Raw genomic sequence first — 27,807 nt, 5'->3', positions numbered from 1 at the left:
ATGCCCAGAGAGAAGCTATCACATTTTTATAACCAGCTCTCAGAGTGGCATGTATTTCATCAAATTTGCCATATTCTATTCATTAAAAGCAAGGTAATTAGTCCAGCCCACATCTAAGAAGAGAGAATTACATAAGGACATGAATATCAGGATGCAGGGATCATTGGCAACCAACTTAGAGGCTGCCTATGACAAGTTTCCTCCAGGAAGTGATACCCACAAATGCAATAAGTTAGAAAAATTTAATGATAAAAACTTGGATTTACTCTGGTCACAAACACACAACTGGGAGAAAGAATCATCTGATACCATAACCAATTAACCCTGAGTCATTTCCTATGTCGCTTCCTTTGTATTCAACTCAAATTCCTTCTGTCTCCCCCTCTAAGGACGAGCTTCTTATATTACATGTTGTGTCACCCCCACAACGTTCGTGTGTTTTTTCTCACTGTAATTGCATTAATAAAAGCAACAATAATGACAAATACTTACATAATCCTTCTACACACCATGTACCATTCTAAGCATTTTACACTATCGTCTAAACTTTACATGAGAGAGGTAATGTTTATGTACACATTTTACAAATGAAGAAAGTGAGGCACAGAATGTTAAAGGTCTTATTCAACGTCATAGAATTAGGAAGTTTTGGAGCTTGTTTCAGGACCCAAGAAGACTCTTCTAAACCACTGTATTCTTCCATGGCAGAAAGGGAGCCTGCATCTGAAGCAACCTGAAAAGGAAACAGCAGTTTGGTCCCAGCTGGACTTTCTATTCTGGTTGGTTAAATTTAAACAGTGTTTGTGGCTCACTCTTCTTCTTTGGCCACAAGAATAAAATCATTCAACAATCTTCTCATCATTTCTCCCATACTTTAATTCTTCTTCCTAGGGTGACCATCTGCGATTTTGTCTGTCTAGCATCCGTTCCCCTTTCTTCAACTACCATGACCCAATTTTCCTGCTTTCTGTCCCTGTGGTTCGGTGGAGTTGGTGGCAGTCAGCCTTCAAGAATGCGGGCATTCACATTACGGAGAGCCAGGCTGATATTCCACACTCTTGGGCAGAGTGATTTATTCAAGGTTGGAAAAGTGACATAAGCCACCTGACATCATTTTGGGAATTTGTGGCAACTAATGCAGAAGAAATACTTCTACCTCCTAGATAGCATAAAGGGGAGCCTAGATCTGCCAATCCACTGTGTATGGAGACGCTGCCTGAGAATAAACTGAGAAAGAAAAAAAAGAGAGAGTGAAATACAGAGCCCCAAATTATTTGAGGACAAGATAAGGGCTTGATGGGAAACTTCACCTCTAAAGCCATCACATTCTCCTTTATGCCTAAGCTTTTTGGTTAATTTTTGTATCTGGCAATCACAAGTCCTAGAAAATACGTTTACTTAAATTTTTTTCCTAAGTCCAATAATGTAATAGATTCCATTTCTACTAGCATAAAATGCCGAATGCTTCCAGCATTTATAATCATGTAATTATAACTATGGCCCCTCTAACTAAATATATACTAATTATTCAACATGACAAGCATTTTTCTTCCACAAATCCATTTTTCTTCTCACTAATACTCTTACCAGTCTCTCATCTGTTACACATGCTTTCCTAAATGTCTTATCTTCCTTTACAAAGTCCATCTCTAATTTTTCCCAAATCTTCTCTCTTGATCTCTATCCTCATCAAATTAGTTAATTAATTTAAAAAATAAGGTAAGGAAATCAATCCAGCCTGATTTCTTTGTTCTTATCCCAAAGCACCTACTCCATGCAGAGTAACAGTAACTGCAAGTAACTTTTTGAAAAAATGTATTAACTCCACTTACTGGAACTGATTACTTCTATGTCTGAGATAGTATAGAAGCAATTGGAGAAAATATTCTCACACAGAAGACATTCCCAAGCTTAACATTCAGGCTCAGTGAATGAGTGTTCTGAGATCTTGATTCAGTCGCTCCCATTGCCACTCCTGATGATGAAAGTCCCTTTGTGTCTGGTTAGTTTCCTGCTTCAACCAGCAAAGTTCTTGCCTGCAGGTGAGAATTAACTTCTAGGGAAATCATGTTTCTGGGAATCTAGTGAGCCATGTGGAAGTCATGGGCTGAGCATAGGAGAGCCATGTGAAGCTAGTGAGCCATGTGGAAGTCATCAGCTGAGCACAGGAGAGAAAAAGAAGAGTTGATATTCTGTTTCACTGTTGATGGCTGCAAAGGATCCTCTCTTTTTTTGTGTATTACTACATGGTTTAATCCCAGCTATGTGCTCATGGTAACTAAATACGTCCTTTTTAAATTCTGTTTTCAATGCCTTGTGTATTCATGCTTTATAATCTGAAACATTTCTTGCAGATGTTTGCACATATCTTCTAACTATAGTTTAGAATAGAAAGTACTTTACTTTTATTTGTCTTTATTAAATAAATATTTTTTAAACTCAATTTATGCTTCTTGCCTTTTTGTTTTCCCCCAGTAAACCTTAGAAACATTTCTACTGCTTGAACTAACATGGTTGAAAATATGTATTCTTACTCTATACATGTCATGATGGTCCTTATGTTGAAAACTCATATGAAAATATAGTTTATATACTCAACACTCACATTAGACAACCTGAGATACAAACAGTAGCAAGGAAACTCATATACCTAGTGGCGTCTTGCTATCATTGTGCAGCATGAGTCCGTTCTTGTGAATTCACACTCTAACTTCTGTTTAATACCTTGCTGGGCATCCTTCTTTAAAAAAGATATGTTAAAAATCCATAGACACTGCTTAGAAAGAATAAAGAGAAGATTGCTAATAAATATTGAAAAGTATTTCTAAGAAATTCAGAAATGGCTTTTCGATCTTGAAGGAAGTGTTTCATATTTCTGAAAGTTTACAGTTTGAGAAGTATGAAGCATTCAACAATTAAATATTTTTCCTTTTTATCTGAATACTTTTTTTCTGTTTTTAACCTTATGAAAATATATCAATACTTCAGTATAATAGAAATAGTTTGAATTCTTGGACAAAGAAACACAGATCGCCTAATGCCATGGCATGCACCCACAGTCCCAGCTACTTGAGAGGCTGAGGCAGGAGGATCACTTGAGGTTAGGAATTGCAGGCTCTATTGTGCCACGATCATGCCTGTGAATAGTCACTGCACTGCAGCCTTGACAACAGGGTGAGATTTTGTCTCTAAAAGGGTAGGAAGGAAAGTTAAAAATGAGAGAAGGAAGGAAAGAAGGAAAAAAGGAAGGAAGGAAGGAAGAAAGAAAGGAAGGAAATGGAGGGAGGTAGAAGGAAGGATTGATCCTAGATCTAGGTTTGATTGCAGCCTACCATGAATTAGCTGTATGACTTTGTGTCAAATTTCTGAAACTGTCTGAGCCTCCGTTCACTCAACTATAAATGATTGTAATAATATTTATATCTGCTCAAACATTAGCAATAAATATAGCAAATAGCAAGTGTCCAAAAAATGGTAGCTATTACAGTTCTGGATCTTTTAAAATGAATAAATTAATTTGGTTACCACATAAGAGTGTGTAAGAGTGTGTACTGCTTAAGAAACGTTTTCACAATTTAAAAATCATATATATATATATATATATATATATAAAATAGGATTTCTGCTACAGGTCTGATATGCAGAGAACATGTAACTACTTTATTTTGACTATAGCTAATGTGATCCTGCTAAACTATGTCATGATTTGTCTGAATTGATCCAGAGAGTAGACAAAATATTCCTTGATGGGCTTTACTCTTAAACATTGGTTCTTTTATGAAACTCATGCCCTTGCTTTTGTAATTCAAAACTCCTCTGCATTTTTTTCTCCTTAGCTCTGTCAGTCTCCCTTGCTTCTTCCTTCTTGTCCACTCAACCATTAAATGCTGGCTTTTCAAGATTTGGCTGTCAGCTTATTTTCTTCTCATGATGCACTTTCTTCCAATTTCATGAACTCACTTCACTTTTTCACCTATTTACTGACCATTCCCAATTCAGTTCCTCCAACCCATTTCGCTTATCTGGACCCCAGGCCCCTAATGTCTGTACTCAAAAATCAACCTGAGTATTTTCTAGACAACTCAAATGCAGTATGTCCAATAACATAACACATGATTCTTTTCCCCATATCCTCTTGTTCTCCGCTTCCAGTTTTCCCAGTTTGGAACACTGTATGACCATGTGCTAATAGCTCTTGTCAGAAAATTCAGAATCATTCTTGACTTGTCTCTGTCTTGCAACACCTACATCCAATCAGTTACCAAGTTGACTTCTCTCTTAATCCAATGCTGTTCTCATGGTAAGATCTGTCATACTCTCTCACACGGGTTATTAGAAAGATGTACCATTCTCTCCAATTGTTTTAAGTAAGTTTTTGTCAGTGAATTTTTGAAAATGAAAGACACATGTGGTTTGTGTAGGAGACAAGTAAAATAATAAAAACAAATAATTCTGTTTGCTTTTTCAGAAGAAAATGGCTCCTCAATTTTCTATCTCATGTGGAGGCAACATTTCTGCATCAGATTCAGCCTGTGGGAAAAGGAATGAGGCGTATTCTACGATCCTTCAGGCTGGCCCTTCCTGAAGTAGCAAAGCATGTGTCATTATAAAACATGATTGTAACTCCTCTTTCAGTGCCACTGATTTTGTCGTGTGGGAAATTTTTGGCAGGTTTTGGCAATAAAGTGTCTATCAAGCAATTTTCATGGGATTAGGGCTTTACATTTGTTATGAATCTCAGGAGAGAATTAGGAGAAGACAAATAAATATTAAAAGTAAATTAATGTTTTCAATTTGATTTTATTTAAAAACCTACTGTCCAGATGCAATACTAATCCAAAAGCATATGTCTCCGGTTTCATTAACACTTTATTTTTAGAGTCCCTCTCAAAATTATAAGGAAAGGAAAATTCAGTCAGTAATAGCAAAGGGTTGGCTGGCCAAATTGTCTTCAGGCAGACTGGCTCTTAAATTGAATAGACACATTTTGTGTTTTAAGACTGTTGATTGTTAATAATAGCTAATGCCTAAATGGTATTTCCTGCATGTTAGTCACTCTTCTAAGCACTTTATGCACATTAACTTATTTAATAAACTCTATGAGATAAGTACTAGTCTTATCTTAATTTTTCAGAATACAAAATTGAGACACAGAACAGTTTAGAGACTTTACCAAGGTCAAACTGGTAGTACATGGCATATCTAAAAATCAGAACCAATCTGCCTAAACTGAGGCCAAACTCTTCCATATAATGCTGAACTGTTAATACCATTTCATTTTCTCTATCTTTCAGCTATTTATACATCACTTTTGCTAAAATTTGGGCTTAAATACATACTTACAAAAACACAAGTGTTTCTAGCAGCAAATTGATTTGACCTGTAGATATTACAATATAAACTTCATGCTTTTTCATAGACTACAATTATTTCTTTGCAGAACTATGAAAGTTACTCAACACTATTTTTAACATGCCTTACAGATAGCTAGAATATAAAATCTATATCTATATATCTGTATCTATGTAAATTATTTTTACTTTGAGACAAATATCAAATCTATACCATTTTTTTTTCAAATTACTGTAGCGCAAAGAATTTTAATCTTTCCCAGTCTTTAAAATTCTAGCCTTAGAAATAAGGCATTATTGAATCAATGGTCTGAGCTGACAAACAAAAGAAGTATCTTTTTGTCAAGCTGAGGACTGATAACTAAGTCAGGGCTGTTAAAATAGCCACATGTTTTATCCAGAAATAAATAAATTGCCTATAGGCCTCTTGAATGTTTTGAATACTACTGAGTTTTTGAAACTCAAAGGATAAATGGTTGAAATAGAGAAATATCATCTACAACCTTTACCAATGTTATCCATAAAGGTGAATAACTGTGAATATCTAAACTAATAATCATTTCTTATATGGAGAATTAAAATTGAATAACAATAAATTCATAATCTGTTAACTGGTTTAAATAGATGATTGAGCACTACAGCCATGGTTTGTTGACTCATCTGTAGGCAAGGTTATACAACCACTCTCAAGCAGTTTAAAGGGAAAAGAATAGGTATTGAGGTTGGCCAGCTTCCTTCTCCTGCAATAAATGCAGATAGACTAGTAGAATAGAATATAAAAAGTGATGTACCAATGACTTGCTTGTAAGCCTTGGAGTGAGAATGTAGAAAATTCATATATTTGAAGAATGATCTAAAAGCAGTCCTCAGTCAGGTAAGGCATGACATGACAGCAAAAAGGGGAGCATCCAGGTGCCTCAAATATTATTATTGAGGCTTTGGGAAGCAGATAATTAATAAAATTTCAAATTATTGAGGCTTTGGAAGCCAGATAATTAATACAATTTAATATTATTGAGGCAGTGGAAACCAGATAACTAATAAAAGATAATAAAAGAATAATTAATAAAAGATAATAAAGATTAATGATTAATAAAAGACAAAATAGAAAAAAAAGTTTGTGTGTTCCATTCCTTTAGATGCCTTAATGAAATGGCTGTAAGAAGTTAAATAATGTTTAATAAATGCAATAATAAAGCAAATTTATTTAAAATTATTTTACAAAGATTAACGCATTATCACTGCAGATCTGACTGGTATGATTTCCAAGCCCTGACCTCATTATACATGAGGAAAACTTGTGATCCCTACCTAAGTGACTATTTAAGTTTCAGCACTCATGAAAAGTTTAGGGATTTGATAGTAATGTGAAATACAGTAAAAACCAAACAAACTTTCTAGAGCTTGAGAATGAGGCACACAGAAGCTTGAGTATATAAGAATTCAGGGAAACAAAAACAAGCAAAACAAAACAGAACAGCACTTAGAAGCTATGAAGTCCTCCCCACACTTGCCATTGGTCATTGAGTGCTGCTTACAGTGTAAAGACAGTGAGGAAAAAGAGGCACCATAAAAAAAGAAGAGGAATTAATATAGTGGATACATATTATATAAGAAAGAGAAGTGGTATATCATTTAGAAGTTCTCATCGCTAGTCCTTTACAGTTATTTTACTAATTTGAGTAACTTAAAAAAATACTATATCAGAAATAAAAATGGAAAATTTGAAATGATCTTAGTAGTTACTAATATTAAATAAAGTTATAAAAATAGTGTTATATCCATGCAGGTATATTAAGTCATCACTATAGGTTAGTCCTTCATTAATTATGCATGATATTCTTTGACAAAGTTCTAGAAAGCCAGAGAAAAAAGTCAAACAATCAATATGAATATTTGAGATTCAGATAGACATGAATTCAGGTCCTAGCTTCATCATTCTTAGGCTGAGAACTTGAGGAAGTTAATCTCTCTGTGCAACAATTTTCTAATCTGTAATTAAAATAGCGCATCACCTCATAGGTGAGAATTTTACAGAGTATGTGGTACATAGGAAAAATGTTATAGAGTATCTGGTACAACATAATTAGTAGTCATTATTTTCATTACCTTTAATTACCTTAGTCTTAGGTAGGCTTCTGCTATCTTTACCCTTTCCCCTCTTTACACCTACACACTAATAATATCATTTCCTGGTTGGAATTTGGGTCTCCACACTGCACAACTCAAGAAGTGACAGTCACATTGTCTTCTAGGACTTATGCTCCCCTGGCTCTGTGTGACCCCGTGGCCTTACAAATCAGAATGTAAATATTTGCTTGGGGAATTCAGAGAAGTAACTGTCTGATTAGATAATTGTCATACTAATGAGGTTGAGAGGCACTTGATCTTATTTTCCCCACATATAATAATTACAATTGCCTTGCTGGATATATTTGAGACTCTGTTACATTGCTCCGTTGCAGTCTGAAATTTTACAGAAATAATGTTAGCCTACAATGGCAAATATTTAACCTTTCTCTAGTGCTCAACTTAAACCTCTAGCCCCAAGAAATGAGCATCTCCAGAATACAATTCTCATACTACGCCCACACATGGCCTATGTTTTGGCTCATGCTATTATCAACTGACGTGTCACTTCCATTCCCATGTGATTTTTATTCCTCCTTTACGGTCAGCTATTTAATGAACTATTTCTGAGTTTGCTTATTTTTCCCCTTTCTGATCAGTTTCTGGCAACAGTAAACATCCTTTATTATCTTCAAATAGTTTCATGTGAGTCAAACTGTTCGGTTTTCTCACTTTACCCTAAAACTTAAAGTATAATTAAAAAAAAAAAAAAGAGAAACCAAAGACAAAACCCATTTCAGGAAGACCACAAAAAATCACAATGTACACAAGTTACAGTTATTTTAAAAGTCATTGCTGTGTCAAGACTACCTCCCTGACGTGTCAGAGAAAAATATGTTCTCAATAAGCTCACGGCATTTTGTGTAACAATATGCCGTGGGTTTGTTTGGAAACTAAAAACTCATATCCTTATATTGTTCAAGGTTTCTATGACTCAGAATCCTGGTTTTTGAGCATTGCTTCTTGTCACCACGTAATCCAGGTTTGGAATCTTGGAACCCAACCAAATACTTTTAATGAGTAAATCAGGTGCATTCTCAAAGAAGTGAAATTGAACTGAATATTATTTAGTGTCAAAATGAGGGAAGAGACTACCCACTGATCTAGATAACATGCCTTTCTGGAATTACTGAACTAGATAAATTGCTTTAAAATCTATATCAAAGAAATAGCTTTATCTCTCAAAATTAGCTTTATCTTAACTAGATAATACTTTCAGCATAGACTACATTAAATACCTCCATATCATCACACGATGAGTAACTTATATGCACTAAATGTATTCATATAGATTGCCTTTTTAAAGATTATTGGGTAGTTAAATTATAAGCCATGTCTCAGGCTGCTTTATTAGTGGAAGCTTGTTGTATTAGCCAACATAGGCTAGATTATGCTGTGGAAACAAAGAACCCTCATATCTCCTGGATTTATAACAATAAAGGCAAATCCTATTAGAAGTCCATCAAAAGTTGGCTGTGATTCTGACCCATGTTGTATTCACTCCACACAATACCAAGACTACTGGATCAGTCTCTAGCTGGAATGATGCCAATTGTGACAGAGGGCAGGGTGCAGGATGTAGTGCCTGCTGGCCTTAAAGCTTTTGCTGAGAATGGCACATATTATTTCAACTGACATTTCCAGAACCCAAGCAATCATACAGCCCCAGGCAAGTTCAGCAATCATACAGCCCCAGGCAAGTTCAACAAGATAAGGGTGTGTCTTAGATTGGTTTCCCTGGAGTGGACCCTGAGATGAGGATTTCAATGCAAGTCATTTATAAAGGATGAGTTCCCAGGGAGACCATGGTGGACAAAAGAGGACATGGAAGAGAACAAAGCCTGGCAAGGGTGAGATCTGAGGTAGAAGCAAAGGGAAGGTTAAGCTTCAGTTTGACCCCAGGGGAAACCTCTGGTGCATAGATTACTTCCCACGAAAGGTAAGGAGGCTGGGCTTTCACACTCCTTCACCTCACAATCATTGGTTAGTAGCTGTGGGATAGGCACCCTGGGCTCTCTAAACTTGTGAGGCCAATATCTCTGGTAGCAAAAACAGTCCACACAAACATAGCATCTGGTGTTGGTCTTTGAAAGCCCCTGAGAGGTGGGCAGGGGGCAGCATTCATAAAGGCAAAATAGGATCTTAAGAGCGCCCAAGGAAGCACAGCACTTTCAGTGTTTGCTAGAAGAAACAAAATCATCCTCTGGAGGAAAGCAAAGGGAAGAGGCACCAAACATGGGTGAACAAAAATACAGTCTACTAGAGTCAGCCTAGAGTCAATAACATTTGCTTCTATTTCTCTGACATGACAAAACAACACAATACTCCTATACAATCCCTGCTTCAAGTTCAAAGCCCAAGATCTCTGAGTGATGCCTGGGAGTCTCTACAACGTGTCTAGACACTGGAACCAAAAGGAGGAGTTGTCTGACCAGTCTCAACAATGTGTATGGGGACACACAAATATGTACACAAACAGATTATATGACTGTGGAATAGACATGGTAGGAATATAGAATATATACAACATATTAAAATATCCAATATAATAGAACATTTGGTATTTGTCTTGTCATTTTTTTCCACTTATGAGTACTCACATGCCCTTTACATTAAATTAAATTAAGTCAAATTAAATTAGTTTAATTGTGGGTACTTTGAGCCTATAAGGCTTTTATGGAAGAGTCATATTTCAACCTCTTTTTCCTGAGCCATTGTTTCCTGAGCCATCTGAAAGGTCTTCCTGGGTTCAATATAAGCCATTCATGGGCTTTAGCTCAGGGTGCAATTGGCAAACTCTTGACTTCGTCCTCATCCTAGGCTGTCACTCAAAAGGCCCCTTAGTGTTATCTTGTACTGATTAGATGAGAATCAATAGCAGCGTTCAACCTGGCAAGTCCCTGAATTTCTGAACTCTCAAAATGCTCTTTATTTCTGCTTGTAAACAGGCCAATGCTTTTTTTTTCTTTTTTTCTGAGATCACTGCTTTGTTATACAGGTATTAGCTTTCTAAAAAAAAAAAAAAAAAAAAAAAAATCCAATACAACCTGACTCATGTTACAGGAAGTCTCTTTTCCTACTTTCTTTTTCTTTTGTTCTTCTTTCATTTTCACCTAAAGGAATAAGCTCATTAGGGACATTGTCTACCTTTCACTATATTGCAAATAATAGGAGATTTTTTACTTCCCAAAATGTTTCCCACAGTGTAATATTAATAACCATTTTTCTAGCTTCAGATAGATAGCAATTTGTTTCACTGTACATAGCCCAGTTTCCAAAACCAGTGCCACCCTATCTAGATTTTGTTGTTGTTGCAACATCCACTTTATTATTGATTTCTATATTTTCAGGATAAGTAAGTTATGCTGCAGTTACAAAGAAGTCCCAAATCTCAGTAGTTTTCAATAAAAAAGTACATTTATTTTTCATGAGCCTTTGGTTGGCTGAGATTCTGATCCATATTTTCTTTCTCCAAAATATTGACAATGCTTCACTTCAATAACATTCATGTGCCATTGGTTTAACCAAATAGTACAGCCATGCCTGCATTTAATAGGGTAGGGAGACTTAGTCTTCCAGAGGGAGGCACACATGGAGTGCAGGGAGCACCAATTACAGCAGGCAGTACAAAAATTTTCCACAGTGACCACATCTCTTAGACCAAAATCCATTTAGCAGCTCAGGATTCACTCATATCTCACAGATCACACTGGGGACATTATTTTAAGAAACAAGTAAGTATGTCTTTAATAGAAATGCCATACACACTTGTGCTTCAGAGGACTCAAAAAAACATATGATGACCATGGATCCCAAGTGGCTCTCATAATAAAACTGCCTAGTGGATACATGTAAGCCCAAACCTGCTATCTATATCATGTGTGGCCATTTTTATCATGATGAGTTCCACTACATTTGATTTGCCATAAAGAAGCCTGCCTTTTCTAGGATGACAGCAAACTCTGTGAGTTACACAGCAGAGCTTTATAGCCGTGGAAACAAGAAAGCCTACCAGGATTGTGCCTTTGCATAAAAGGAAATTTTGAAATATCACCTTTATATTGGTCAGTCCCCTACAAATCCATGTGTCCTCTTTCTGAAATTTCTTCTATAAAGCACTCCACATGCCTATAATCTATCTTTTCAATCACAGTATGCACCTATCACAAATTAGAACCTTTTATAAATTTATATGAAATGGGGATACTATATATGCTCCTGTCTCTTACATGGAAAATGAAATGTCAGAGTCTTTCTTTGTTTTTTTTTTCTTTTTCTCTCAAAATTTTAACAATGTAGAGTTTGACTTGCATGAGTCAGCACCTCACAAGGCTCATTGTATTTGGCATTACTTCCCCAGAAGACCTCAGAAAATTAATATTCAGATGATGAAATTCAAAAAAAAAATCTTTTGGAGCTGCTGTCCCAACCTCATTTGTGTGCTGGATTTCTAAATTTTAATTTAGCCAACAGGGTTCTCACTCTCTGCTTTTCTCTGTGTGATTATCCTTGCCTTTTCAACTTACTTCAACCTTTCTCCTATCCAATTATAACTGGTTTCCTATGTCATAGATCTGATGTTTTTAATCTCCAATCCTTTCATTTTTCCTCTACCTCTTCAACTCCATTGTAGATTTCACAAGAAATCTTCAAATATCTGTAGAGAGGGAAATATTCGAGCAGTTCTTGATTCTGGAAAGCAAGCATGAACAGCACAGTGCAATTACTCAGGTTCTGGAAAAAAGTGAAATTCACAGTGCACAATACCTTTCAAAAGATAAAGTTTAAGGTTGAACTTAAATTCTTAAATTGAGAGAAAGATGGAAATTGTTTTAGTGTATTTTCTTCAACTAAAGACAAAAGAGATTGGAAGTAAGGCAGACAAGTCTCAAAAGTAGAAGCATAACAGGCGAGCTTTCAGACAGAATAGACAAAGGTGCTTGCCAGAGACTTCATTCTTCCCCTCCACAGAAAGGAAATGAGCCCTCAATAAATTATTTTGTCATCAGTAGAATCAAGTGTTGAGATAAAACTGCAGAACAATCTGTAGTTGCCTGATGAAAATGTCCATGTTCTCGGAGTCTCATGTCTGCATTAAACTAAACCTAACATGCTCTGAAACATAGTGATACATAGAAAAACAAATGAACTTGTGTCAAAATCCTGTACCAGCAGCATGTACTCATGTATTTTAATGACTACTTCCCAGTGGAATTTGTCACTCTCAAGTTTATTTTTGAGCATGCAAGCATAATAGTATTAGGATGCAAAAATGATTTGTTGCATACATTTGAAGTTTTTTGCCTTTAATAAAGACATAATCAAAGCCCAAAGATTACTGCAAATTATCATGTGATTGATGTTTAATGTCACTGTGTCCTGTCAAAGTTCAGGATAAACTCTACAGATTATTAAAACTCATGATCTTTTATCCATGAATACGAGAACATTAAAAAATTGAAAGTCTTTACAGAGGTCACATACTGGAAAATGAGCAAGGTTGATGTATTAAACTATTTTAAGAGAAAAAACTGCAACTTTCTAAGAGTATTGAAATGTTGAAGTCACATACTACAGCAGTTGGAATAGATGAGGTTATGTCACCGGGACCATACACGCAATTCTCAGTGTGTTAATATAGTACATGTAACATTTCTTGCTCATGATACGTATCCATCGTGAGTTTACTAAGGGGTGTCTGCAAAATTTGCCCTTAGTCAAGAACTCTGCACAGTTTACTCTTAGTCGAGGAAGAGTGACTGTCTGCAACTTTACTGAGCCCTTGGCAGGACAGGAAGAAAAAAAAAAAAGACAGATTTTGAGGGTCTCAAACTAGCAAACAAATGTTCTGGCACAGCTATCGGAATCAATCACATCACATGAGTCATTCCCTCACCCACGACAAAGGCAGAATTTTAATCCTATGATGTCCCTCAGAGGAGGGAAGCCTGAATTATTTGGCAAACTGTACAAATAACTCCCATACAAATATTTCAGCCACTAACAGACAGAATTTCAGTGGATCAGGTGTTTTTTATTAACTGAATTGGAGCAAGTAAATGCTCCCCTTGTTATGAGGAGTAAAAGGTAACAGTTTATTTTTGCCAACTGATTAAACTCCACAATGGATAACATTTTATTAGGCAATAGGTAGAAAGGTGCCTTCACTTTGCCATGCTTTTCTGCTTGGTCTTTGTGTCCTTCAATGGCTATGTTGCTCTGTGGTGAGAGGAGAATCCAGGTAAAACGTACCAATTCTTTCAGGTTTTTAGAACATCATTTCTTTTATTCTATGCCTCTATGATGAGTTATAAACTGAATCTCAGACACCTCTAAATATTCAGCAGACCTTTACAGAAATTAGGGAATACAAATGAACTCTGAGGAAAGATAACAGAATTAAATCCCTAAAATAATTTTACAAATTAATAACCCTAATTGGGTAGCTTACAGGGGGGCACCTGAGGCCCTTTTGCTTAATACCCTTGCTCTGGTGAAGAATCTGAAAGCCATGCACTACTTTGTATGGAGCCTTGGAGATCCTTGAAGGTACCTATCACCTTAGTCTCTCACTCCGTGATTCATTCAGGCTGACGGCTGCCATCCAGTTCTTTGTGTTAAATAGTTTATTGAAGTTACTTTTTCCTCTCCTCATGGCTTTCTCTTCTGACTCCAAAATGCAGACATTTTGAACGTCCAAAAGTAGATTGAGGGAGAAATCTATGGAGTACGGTGCATTATGAAAATTTTCAGTATTTAGAAAATAGTATGACGTAAAATTTGACACCATAATATCACCTTTAGAAATACATAATAAACCTATAAATGCTTATATATATGAATATTTATTATATATTTATTATATAGTGAGTATATAACCAAAGAATGAATAGAAAAATGAACATCTGAAAAAGTAAAACGCCAGTGGTATCACAGCATGCTCAAGGCAAAATAAATAATTTTACTTGAAAGGATTTCAAACTCACTGTTGATGACTGTTATTTACTTCAAGCATGAAAAAATGGCAATTCTAAAACTAAATGTATACTTTTGGCTGTGTTTGGATCTTTTAATTAATCCATTGGTGTCTCTCTAAACAAATTCTAAGATTATAATTTCAAAATAAGTGTCTGAAAATTTAGATAGCTGGAGGAACAATAGTTTTTGTTTTCTACTTTCTGAGTAAGTTTATGTATAAAATTACTTATATATTAGTAGTAGCTTGCCTTTAAGTTTGCCAGTGTTTTTCTTGTGTGTGTGTGTGTGTGTGTGTGTAATGTTTATACTTCATTAAGAATTCATAGGGAAAAATAAACATTTCCTACTAGCAATGAGAATTCTATAGAAGTAGTAAGATATCTGCAAATGTTAAATGTCTCCACACTTTCTGAGAGTTTGCAATTTTTTTAAAAAAAGCATATTTTTCAAAACCTTAAAACAGTTTTATCTAGGTCACCCCTTCTCCTGGCTGGATGTTAACAGCTAGCCCTGCAGGAGGTATAATATTGAGTAGATGGGCTTGGCAGAGGGAGCTCTTCTTGCTAAAACCTGCAACGTAACACAAAAACTAATGGACTGCACAGAGAGAAGAATAAAACAAAGTTCAAGGTCAATAAACCAGATAAGAAAATGCAAGGGGTTCATGAAAGAATGGAGTGGGAATCAGAAGTTGGTACATATTGAAGGAATAAGAGCCAGGAAAGTGGAAAGTCAGGAAGATGACAGGTGGGAAGAAGCTGAGGGAGTTCCCTCTCTGCTGGTTTCTATTAGCACACAAGAGAAGGACATAGCACGGGAGGAGTAGAAGTAGCAGATGAGACCAAGCTTGCAAACAACCTGCCTTTCAGAAGAGGGCTCTGTTCACTGAAAATTGGCACCTTGATAATCTACAGAACTAAGGATATCAGCATTTATCTTAAATAATTTATGCAATTTTCCTTCAATGTAGCCACCTAGCATTGTAGGGCAACCAGTCATCTTTCTGATTGACACAGCCTCTCCTTGGGTGCCCACTAACTCTACATTGGTTCATAGACACCAATGCATGTCTGTGGAGATACATAGGGTGCAGCAGTTCTCCATTCAGCTATGAAGAATGGGGATCTTAGCTTCTCTTTACACTCAGCACATAAAGATGCTTTATTTAGTAATGTGGCAGCTTACACACAGGCAGAGAGAAAAGCTAAACCCTCATGAAACTGGGCTAAAAAGTGAGAACTTTTTTCCACTGACAACTAAGTATTATTAATTCTCTTACAGGGCCACTTACTCTCTATGCATATTATGTTACATTATTTCACACTAAAATTACTGCAACATTATCAATTCAAGCAGGATTGAGTATATGAAATATTTATAAGGTTACCACTCATCCAATTTTCAAAGGAATGGCCTATATATAGGGCACGAATATAGTCTCAGAATAGCTTTGGGCTTCTGAGCAGTAGACAAGGTCTCACGAAGCAATGGTGTAATGACTCAGTCTGTAAAATAAACGTGACCACATAAATTCTAACAGGAGGTAAAAATAATCTGGGACTCCAAAATATATATGTTGAGAGAAACTCAGAAGTTAGGAAATGGGGAAAAGTGATTATTCTGGCGTGATTAATTCCCAAGGCCAATGTGTATACTGGAATGAAGATTGGCCATGCAGTCAGAATATAAACTCAAATTCAGATTCTGCCCCCAAATGTTGCATAAATTTAAACGAAGTAATAAAATTGAGCTTTAGTTTTTTTCAATAAAATGGAATGAAAATACAAACGTCCACCTCACAGTGATGCTGCAATGAACACATAAGATTGATAAGCAGTCTGAACACTTTAAGAATGTATAACTTTATTAACACTATCATTATTGCATTTCTCTGCATAAAGCTTTATTTTTTTAAGTTTAATAGCACCACCCATTCAAAAATGTATTCAGTATTTCACAGCAAGTACCTACCATGTCCATGGCTTTATGTTCTTAAATCATATCTGAAGGCTATAGAATGGGACTTCAATAATATGTAAAAAGTGACACAGAAAAAAAAAGAATGCATGTTCTGATATCTGATAGATTTAGACTTAAATTCTGTATATGCCTCACATGATCTGAGAAGAATGTAGGTTAATTGTCCATACATTGTTACCTCAGTTTATTCACATGTAAAAAAGTCAGGAATAAAAGTATCTACTTCCTATGGTTAACATTAGCATTAAATGAATGATCAGCTCAAGTTCTTAGAACAGTGCATAACATGTAACGGCCATTCAATAAATCTTGCTATTGTTGTTTTTATATTACAATTATTTTAAGTTGTATTTTTAAACACAAACTATATCCTTGAGATATACGTATATAAAATACATTGGGAGTCTATACAAATTATGCTTTACTAGAAGAACTCAATTTAAATTCACTACACTTCATATAATACTTCTGAGAAATTTAAAATGTTTAATCCATTTCATTATAAATTGTATTTGTATTACAGAGATTCTCTAAGGATAATCCCAATATTATTTACATTTTATCTTACATGCAGTCATTCTGTCAGAAAAATAACAATAATAGAGAAAATAATGGGGGTTCTCAATTTTATATTTCCAATATTCAATTTCTTTCAAATTAGTCATAATTCACATATTGTTTTCTCTCCTAACATTTCTCAACCCCACCTTCACCCCAATTGGATGTTCACATTAAAAAGATATTGTGTGTCTCAGTTTCCTCTTCCCTGAATTAAGCACAGTGTTTTACAGTCTCACCAGGACAAAACCCCTTATTCAAATAATACAAAGAACATAGACTTTAGAATCTGGCAGACCCTTAATAGATTATTTCCAGAGCCATGACCTTAAGCTACAAATGTACTACTTCGGTCGACAGGTCTGTGAACCTCAAAATATAACCATTATCATGCTCACTCCTCCATGTGATGGTTCTGTTGAAGAGTAGGAAACTAATGAAGATATCCAGCCTCCAGATAGATTAAACAGAAACCTCAACATCACTGCGGCCTGGAGGACCTGTCCTGACCACTCCTTTAGGAGGTCACTGAGTCCATGCTGAGAAGACTGACCTAGATCATGAGGATGACTTAAGACAGACGGTTTAAAGCTATTTGTTGGCTAAGGAACCCTAGGGTCTCTGGATCACACATACATAGAAGGAAGCTTCTATTATTGGTAAAATCAGCTTTCAGTCACTTAATAAGAATAATAAGTCACCTATACATTTGCATAGACAGTTGACTTCCTTCAAATAGAATTCTCTGATTAACAAGGTAAGTTTACATTTCTGAACAAGAGGAAAAGAAGGTTCTAACAATTCCACATGTTAACATCAAGTCTGATCCACAATTAAGAATTTGTCACAGATAATCCACATGCATAAGATTTATGTGGATAATTATCATTTTTTTAATTCAGTAATTTAATTACTCTGTAATCACCAAGAACTGATATCTACATACCTGAATCTCTCAGATGATAAATAATGATTGGAGATCCAAATGCCATTTAAAAATTATAATTATTTTTAATGAAAATTGGTCTTAAATAATGCAAAAGAATGTGAAAAAAAGAATGTAAGTAAAATTTTACATTTTTTAGTGATCTCTTGTCATTATTTAGAAAATTGCTATTTTTTCTTTGTAGTACATTTTTAAGTTAAATCGCTCTAATTGATTTTAATTGACAAATAAAAATTGTGTATATTTATGGGGTAGTGTGATGTTTTGATCTATATAAACATTGTGTAGTAAAGCTGGTTAACATATCTATCACTTATCAATTTATCATATTTTTGGTGTAAAAACATTAAATACCTATTCCTTTAATATTTTTGAAATATACATTATTATTACTGTGTTTATAAGACTGTGGTCATCTTCATTTTCTTTATCCCTCTTCCCACCCCTAGCATCTGGTAACTGCCTTCCTACCTTCTGTTTCTATGAAGTAAACTATTTAGATTTCACATGTAAGTGAGATCTTTCCTGGCTCATTTCGCTTAGCATAATGTTCTTCAGTCTCATCAGAAAATGAATGAAGAAAATGTCATATTATATGTACACACACACATACACACACATAAAAAATGGAATAATATATAGTATTTAAAAAGAAAGAAAATCTGTCTTTTTTTGAGACTGTGTTTTGCTCTTGTTACCCAGGCTGGAATGTAGTGGTGCGATCTCGGCTCACTGAAACCTCCACCTCCTGGGTTTAAGTGATTCTCCTGCCTCAGCCTCCTGAGTAGCTGAGATTATGGTCATGCACCACTATGCTCAGCTAATTTTTTATTTTTAGTAGAGATGGAGTTTTGCTATGTTGGTCAGGTTGGTCTCGAGCTCCTGATCTGAGGTGATCCACCCGCCTCAGCCTCCCAAAGTGCTGGGATTACAGGTGTGAGCCACTGCACCTGACAGAAAATCTGTCTTCATAGTACTTTTCTATGTTTATCTTTCAGTTTTAAATGCCTTTTCTCTTGAAGGACTGTTAACTTCTCCCGTCATTGCATCTACTTCTAAAAACTACTTTCCCAACCTTTAGAGGAGTATTTCCTAATATACTGAGAAATTTTGTAAAAACTCAATATGCCTAAATTTTAAAAGGTTCAATAAGCTACTGAATGTACACCCTGAAATATGCTTCATCTCAAGCAGACATTTAAGAACTATTTGGGAAAGTAAAAATTTTTTAAAATTTATACCTCTGCATCTTTTGCCCAAATGTTGAGATCCTTGAAAGTCTAAAACACTGAACATCAAAGTTTTATATCTATATTTCTGCCACATTTAAAAAATCATATCTTGTTTTCAGAGGTGTACTTTTATGATCTAAAATTAGCCCTCTATTTTAAAAGCAGGAACCAGAATCAGGGAACAGAGCTTAAACATCTTAATGAAATTTATGGAGTTAATTATAAAAAGGCCTTAGCTAGCACTTTTAAGCCCATCCCAGTGCTTATAAGGTTCTACTCCAGATATCCTTGGAACATGCTAGGCTACAGAAAAGAGAAACTCTGCACCAAGTATTCCCCAAATTACATTTTATCATTCCATTACATTCTGATGGATTCTTTACAGCAAAGGTATCCAATCTTCTGGCTTTCCTGGGTCACATTGGAAGAATTGTCTCAGGCCACACATGAAATACACTAACACTAATGATAGCAGATGAGCTAAAAAAAAAATTAGAAAAAAAAATCTCATAATGTTTTCAGAAAATTTACAAACTTGTGTTCAGCCTTATTCAAAACCATCCTGGGCCACATGCGGCCCATGGGCCACAGGTTGGACAAGCTTGCTTTATAGATTCTCTGCCACAGCACCTGCATTTTGACACAGCATTGCTGAGAGCCCAGGATTCTGACCTCTGCCTTGGTACCCTGGACTGAATCAAAATGTCTTCCGTAACTGTAATCTATTAACCCCATTGCATTCTCCCTCTTGATATGGTTCTAGAATCCCCCATATACTTGAGCTTCCCTCCTAGACTCTAATTCCAGATAAGGCCTTACCCCTGGAGTGGAAAGGAATAGGATCGAACTTTTCCACTATTATTTTACTGCTATGTGGCCTCTCTAGACAAATGTCTGCACTTGGTTTTGAGAGGCTAGCACAGCTCAAATAATTATAAAGAAGTGAACTAAAAATGAAAATCTGGTCATAGGCTTAAGAAATAGGCCAAGTTTGAAGTGAATCTGAATTCTATAAATAGTTAAGAATAAAATGTAAGCATCATGATATAGACTTCTGGGATTATTAGTCCATGGCTTTTGGAGTTCTCCAACATTTTGGGTTCAAGTATTAAGGCAATATTTTATAAAGTTTTGCAAAAATCTTAAGCACAGATTGAAAAACACACAGTCTTACTGGCTTGTCAATGTTACCTCAAGCAAATTATTTTCAATAGTCAATTGCACTCAAAAGGCCAGGGTAGAAATCTAAAACAAGTCCAGGGTTGTGCATAGATAAACTAGAATCTACAAATAGTAAATTCCAAGACAAACAATATCATGCCAAAGTGTAATGTACTGCTTTCATTTTGGTACGTTCTTTTCTTATGTGGTGGAAGATTTATTTGCTAATCCTGTGTTTTGCTTGACTTGGGTTGTATAAACCACATGAGAAACACAAATTATCTACTAAAGGTATAAACATCCCCCTCACACAAGCACACACACACTGATAAAAACTGAAATAATTTTTTGAAGAGATCTTCATCCCTCATAAGCATGTTTTATGTAAACAATCAAGGAAAACATATGAGCTTGATTGAGTTCTTCAGAAAAAGTTTTAGTTCAGCCTGCTTGCTAATGACCTTAAATTAAGGTCTACAGTGCTGCTTTCAATTGTGAAACATGTTTTCTTTGTTCTCTCCCTAACCCACTTCCCATCCCCAATTTCACAGAAAAGTTTTCTCACAGGAAGATCCAATTTATGCAGAACCAAACAGGAAACAGGCCCCTTGTCATCTCCCCTTTGTGACTATGTTAATAAACAATCTGTAAAACTAATCTGCCTTCAAATTATTCTGACCGTTTGGAGACTGACAACCAGCTGTCAATTCCACAGCTTCCCCTTCTCACTCCCTTGGATGCTCTGAAAGAGGAGATAGAATCTTGCTTGGTCACAACTTGAGATATTTTTGTATCTACAATCTTACACATCCTTAATAAAGTGCTAAAGTTACCATGATATTTAAGATAGGCAAATTATATGGATTAAAAAAGACAGCTCAAGTCTCTCAAATAAATGTTAAAAAGAAAATTGGCCAGGCGCGGTGGCTCACGCCTGTAATCCCAGCACTTTGGGAGGCTGAGGTGGGCGGATCACAAGGTCAGGAGATCAAAACCATCCTGGTTAACATGGTGAAACCCCGTCTCTGCAAAAATTAAAAAAATTAGCCGGGTGTGGTGGCGGGCACCTGTAGTCCCAGCTACCCGGGAGGCTGAGGCAGAAGAATGGCGTGAACCTGGGAGGTGGAGCTGGCAGTGAGCCGAGATTGCGCCACTGCACTCCAGCCTGGGTGACAGAGCGAGACTCTATCTCAAAAAAAAAAAAAAAAAAAAAAAGAAGGAAAATTGACTTGAAAGCATTGCAATATGAGGCCAAATAGCAAAAGAAACAGTTGGAATTGGTATGTAGACATTTCTACTGATATCTTGTATGATAACACAAATATTTTAAGCTTAGCAAAATGAAGAAGTGACTTGTAAGGGATATTGGAAAAGAAAACTTCAGTAAGAATAGGATATGATAGCTGACATTAATACATATCAATTTCTATTCCCCATCAAATCTAATCTTCTCTGAGGATTTCTGTTCCTAAATATGAAGATCCAAACAAGCAGCCTGAAGCTACTAAACTTAATTAGTGTATACACATTAACCTTTTGTAAAAACTGAAAACATAGGTCTGAATTTTTTTTCCTTATATAAAGGCTGATTGTCTACATCATACTTTAAAAAGAGAAAGGAAAAACTGGGTGTTTAATATTGTCAAGTGGATTTATTTTACAAAGAATAGAGAATCTGTTTCTAAATAGAATATCCACAAAGTCAAAACATTTAGCCATGGTCAATAGCAGTTATGTCTGCAGATTCCAGATGGCTGCCTCCAAAGTGGCGTGTACATTCACAGGAATGGGTGCACATTTGGGGTATGGGAAGAAATATTAGAAATCCCTTTTCTATCTTTTCCTAAATATAAAGAAGGAATTAAGATTTTATTCTAATTTTCTTAATGTATTGACTTGATGACCTTCCCATATCTGTATGTCAGAAATTCACTTCCTCCACTTCTCGATGGAAAGAGGGCTCAGCGGAGCATATAGATATTGGCAGTTCCCACCACACTCCATCATACTCCTCCAGTGCCATATGGCAAATTGCAATGTATATATGACAGCTTATGTGGATTTAAATTCAACCAACCCAAATATTGGTATCCTTACAAGACTTTGTAATAAGAAAAGAAGTAATTAGGTAAAGTTATGTCAGGCAACATTTCAAATTTAGTGGTGGTGAGTAACATAACACCAAGCAGATATTTTGGAAAAAAATGAACACAATCTGCCCCTTCAGGGTAAGAGAATATCATGAAAACTTGAGCATTTTATTAAGGATGTGTAAGATTATAGGTACAAAAATATCTCAAGTTGTGACCAGACAACTTGTGTTTTAAAATTATGAGAAAGTAATAGTCTTTCAGAAAATATCCATGAGCACTTTGAAAATAGTTGCTTGGAGATGTTTGCCTAGTTAGGTAATTATATTCCAAAATTTACCTAAGAGTTTCATCTGTGTACTGTACTTATAAATATGAAGTTACTATAAAGTAGAGTTTTTAACTGTTTTAACATTCCAAATAAGGAATTTCAGGAGGTTTAATTCGTTTGCTAAGAAATATAATTATTTAACCCTCTCTAAGTTGTTTGAAATAACAATTGATAGACATTAGGAAAGATTGAAATTAACAAGCTAAATTTCAAAAAAATTATTTGCATAATTGCTCAGCTAGATGAAAGTTTAAAATATGTATAATGATTGGGCAAGTGTAGTTGGTGATCTCGTATTTGGATTATTGTGTCTTTGTAAGGTTATCTCTAGCTATGAGAGCCATGAAAATCAAATGACTTAGATTAACTTACAATCAGCAATTTTATCCTAATGTATTTCACCACTATTTTTCAGAAAAACAAAATGGATTAAATAATATTGCTAATACTAAAAGTCACAGTTATTAGTTATTAGTAGTGTTTTACTGTAAAAAGTTTAACAGTGATAAATAGAATATATATATAAAATGTTGAATATTTCTTATTTCAACTCACTTTAACATTTCTAATTTGGAGTATGTTTTATGCATATAATAATGAGACGGGAAAATTTCTTTTGTCCTCCCCGCATGGGGGTGTGGCTCACTTCTTTGGTTCCCTGTTGCTCAAAAATCCTTTGGGGAGCAGGCAGATGAGCGGGTTGTGGGGCTCCGACCCCACAGCAGTGCCTATGGGTGAATGTTTACAGCTCCTGAGGCCCCAGTGCGCATGTGTTACAGGGTACTCTTTTAGTTAAGCCATCCGTAGGCGGCTTGTGTTAATCAGCTCAATTATACCCACTGCCTCATTGCAAGGACAGAGGGTTTTCTGTATCCCGGGGTTTCTTGCCTTGGTGTACGGAAAGAATTGGATCACACATGCGTTTGGAGAATGAGTGCAAGGTTTTATTGAGTGAAAGTAGCTCTTAGCAGATGGGGGAGCCAGAAGGGAGATGGAGTGGGAAAGTGGATTTTCCCTGGAGTCAGGCGGCCTGGACTCTCCTCCCACTGCCCCAGCCAAACTCCACGTTGTTCTGCCAGTGGATGGCCTGCTGGCCTGCCGGCGTCTGTTGATGTGCTCTTACGCTGCAGTGTGCCTCTTGACGTCTAGCTGCTTGTGTCTTCTTCCACCAATGTGTTCCTCTCAAAGTTCAGCCACTTGTGACCCCGCCTACTAGGGTCTCTGGGATTTTATAAGTACAGAATAGGGGCGTGACAGGCCAGGGTGGTCCGGGAAATACCTGTTCTCACCTAGGTCTGTGGGCACAGGCCTGGGGGTGGAGCCCTAGCCAGGGACCACGCCCTCCTCTACCCAGCACTTCTCTGCTCCCCTCCCATATCAATAATACTAGCAGAATACCTATGCTTTTAAAATAAATATGCATGCATATATTAAAGGCTCAAAACATTTTAATAATGAAGCACAGTATCACAAATGTTTGGCTATCACTTCCTTCGGAATTCCATTATGCAGCCATCTGCACATATAGATTTGAGAATACATTATATAGCTAAAATAAAAAATGCCATTCTGAGACACTGGAAAATAATGTTGAGCTACTATAAATAAATTTCTATCGGGTAGTTTTTGTAATATTTAGGGAAAAATAATAAATTTTGAGAGAACAGTTCTTCTCACATCAGGTAAGTCTGTTATGTATCATTTATTTATTAACTCATTCAACAGATATTTATGGTGCATCTACATATGGAAGACACTGTTCTGGAACCTAAGGATATCACAATGAACAAAACAGAGCTTCTGCTCTTATAAAGCTTATATTTTAGAAGCAGGAGATCCAGACCCAAAGGTAGGAACACAAATGTCAAATAAACACAGGGCTGATATTCCACTGGGATGGGCTAGAATAGCTGTACAGAGTCTGAACTACTAAAATATTTCTGTTTCACATGATAAGTAGTCCCTTAAGTATACCTCTTTCGCTGTGGCCTCCACAGACACTCCCTAGGGATTCCCTAGACTTCCTCTAGATCTAAGATCTAGAAGATTAGTGTCTGGCTCAATAGGAACTTGGCAGGCACCCGCCCTGACTAGCGGTCCTGGCATCCCCGTGCTGATGGTTGCATATTTTGACTTTTACTCCCAGGTTAATATTTACAGAGGGGTAACATTATATAAAAGGAGAGCAGAATAAGGGGTAGATAATAAAGTGGCAAAGATGTTTTTGTGAACAGGGCCATCAGGAAGGAGTGTAGGCCAAGAGCTAAAGGAAGAGAGAGGAGTGAGCACATGTGTATGTGAGTGGTGAAAGGGGACAGAGAGAAATCTCAAAGGCCTAGAGATTCAAAAGTGAACACTCAATGGTATTCACAGAAAGCACTTTGTCAAAATAATGTCAATTTTACAAAAGTAATCAGAAATTTGGGTTCAGATATTAAATGAATTACAAATATTTCCACTTACCAGTCAAACCTAATCCAAACAATGCTTTTATATAGAACTTTCAATATCACTCCTGAGTAGACCTAGTATTATTTTTTTTTAGTTTCTAGAACCCTGAATTCAAATTCAGAAGACTTAGGCTCTCTTTTACAATAAGATCTGATATTTTTCTATTGTCTCTCTTGCATAGTTTTGTCTTCAGTAAAAAACACGAATATTTACAATTATTCCAATATTTGTGCTTTTCTTCCATTTATTCAACCAACAGATATTGAGAACTCACAACTATGAGCTGGGGATATCAAAGATCCCTGCTTTCTAGGAGTTTACTGTAGAGTTGGGGACACAGTCACATAAATGGACGAAACACTGTAAAATGTGATAAATCTAAAATGCATGTTTAGAACACTTATTAGTGCTGAATTTTCTCCTATTCTTTAGCAAAATTAAAGAATTTTTATGATCACTTTTCATCATTTTCATTAGAAGATGAAATGCACCAATGATGAGATGCACCAACCTCATATTTTATTATTTTAAAGCTACCTTGAACATAAAATCAAACCACTCATAGAGTTAATGAGGAAAAAAGAGAGAGACCTGGTTGAAATGCCTGAAGTTTGTAACCCTGATTTGATTAATATATTTTTTCACTTTCGGAAGACATAGACATAATGAAATTATAGTGCATATACTCTTATCAAGCATAGTGATCAGAAATGCACCAAACTTCTCAATGATCACACTGATTTTACCTATGGCCATTGGCACTACGCACTGGTTGAAAAGTCTTTGTTTTCTCCCTTTCTTTCTCCTTTTTTCTCTAATGGTCCTATCTTCTAACGTAATAGAATCCATTTACCAGTGCACTGTAAAGCAGAGAAACAAGGAGGTTTGAACAATTTTTACCACATCCATCATAATCTTGAATATTTGCAGAGTCACACACAGCACTCTTGTTTCATGCCAGTTCTATGCTTGAGACACAATTACATGAGTTTTACTATTTCCTTGGCATCATTTGTACTTTACTTTTATCAAAAGCCTCTTGATCCCCAGAGCTTCAATTTTCTCTCTGGCTTAGGAAGCAGGGAAAAAAATACAGTTCCTGTAGAGTAAAAAAGTGGTTGCTACATAGTGCTCCCCCATAGGCTCTGTCCTAATGCTACGTATTAGAAAAATCACTATTTTGTTTGCCTTTGGCTGGAGAGAGAAAAGGGAGAAAAGAAATATATGATTTTTAAATATTTTTAATTGATATATCATAGTTGTACATATTTTGGGAGTATGTATGATACTAGAAGTAAATCTGGGTTGCCCCTGTGAAGTTGTCACAGAATTCTGTAGACACACAGTCTTTACGATAAACACAAAATGCTAGAATTTTAACATTAACTAGGTGTTTTTAAAAATTCCCCTATAAACACTTGGAGTACAGGAAAATGATACTAAAATACAGAGGGAAAAGATAAAAATGGTCGTATCAAGTCACTGAAAACATCTCATACCTACAGAATCTCTACAGACTAAGCCAACAAATGTGATGACCTGGAATTTCCTACCTCAATTCTTAATGATGGCATTCCAGCTACAGGTTCTCTGTAGTAACCAAAGACAAAGAAGAAAAACAAAAACAAAACCAAAATTGCATCTTCTCTATACTAAGTTTAAATAACACACTATATGAAAGAGAAGAACATTTAATCACAAATTTCCAGTGGCCTGATGTTGACCTGCATTCTCTGTAATTGCTGTTGTTTCAAAAGTATTAGATGAAAATATACAAACTGAAGGATACAACATTCTAGTAAATCACCAGCAAACTGTCACATATTCCTTCATGAAAAAAATGTAGCTGTGTGTACCATATTGTTCAAAAATAATATTGGTTGAAAATTAAGATACACAGATTCTTCTCTGGGTTCTCTCACTTAGGTTCTCTGAGTTTCAGTTCATTTGGTTGAAAATGGTGATAATGAGTCGATTTTCACAAGATTATTTTGAGGGTTAAATGAAATAACATCATAAGTAAAATATAGAGAACTAAATAACTATTAACATAGGATCATTACAATGAATACATTATTGGCATCCTTCTTCAAATATTGTTTTTATTTTTTCAACCTCTATGTCCACAATAATTCCCAAACCACCAGCTGAATAATGCTCCTCTGAAGCAGAATACCCTAGAAATGGGATTAGCAAAGTGTGGTGCTGGACTGGCAGCATCATCTGGGACCATGCTAGAAATGTAATCTCGAAGGCCCTACCTCAGACCTGCCGAATCAGATACTCAGGACGGAGCCAGGACATTTGAATTTTAACGTGCTCCCATGGGCATTCCAATGCACACTCCAGTTTGAGAACCACTGAGCTGGTTGACAGAAAGTAAGTGTGTTTATCTTACATGCCATCCTGGTGATTATTTATCTGACTTTGTGTCGTGCCATCTTGAGGCAGTAAATAATCAGAAATGATACTCCAAGTACCAGGCCTCTAGATATCTTTCATAAACTTCATCATGGATCCTTTATATTATCAGGGCCATCAGGGTTACTTACAATTAAAGGGGCCTAATATGCTTAGCTTTACACTTTTTAGAAAACTA

The sequence above is a fragment of the Gorilla gorilla genome, chromosome 17, assembly GCF_029281585.2.
Source record: "Gorilla gorilla gorilla isolate KB3781 chromosome 17, NHGRI_mGorGor1-v2.1_pri, whole genome shotgun sequence".
Lineage (NCBI taxonomy): Eukaryota > Metazoa > Chordata > Mammalia > Primates > Hominidae > Gorilla > Gorilla gorilla.
This window is presented reverse-complemented; position numbering follows the sequence as displayed.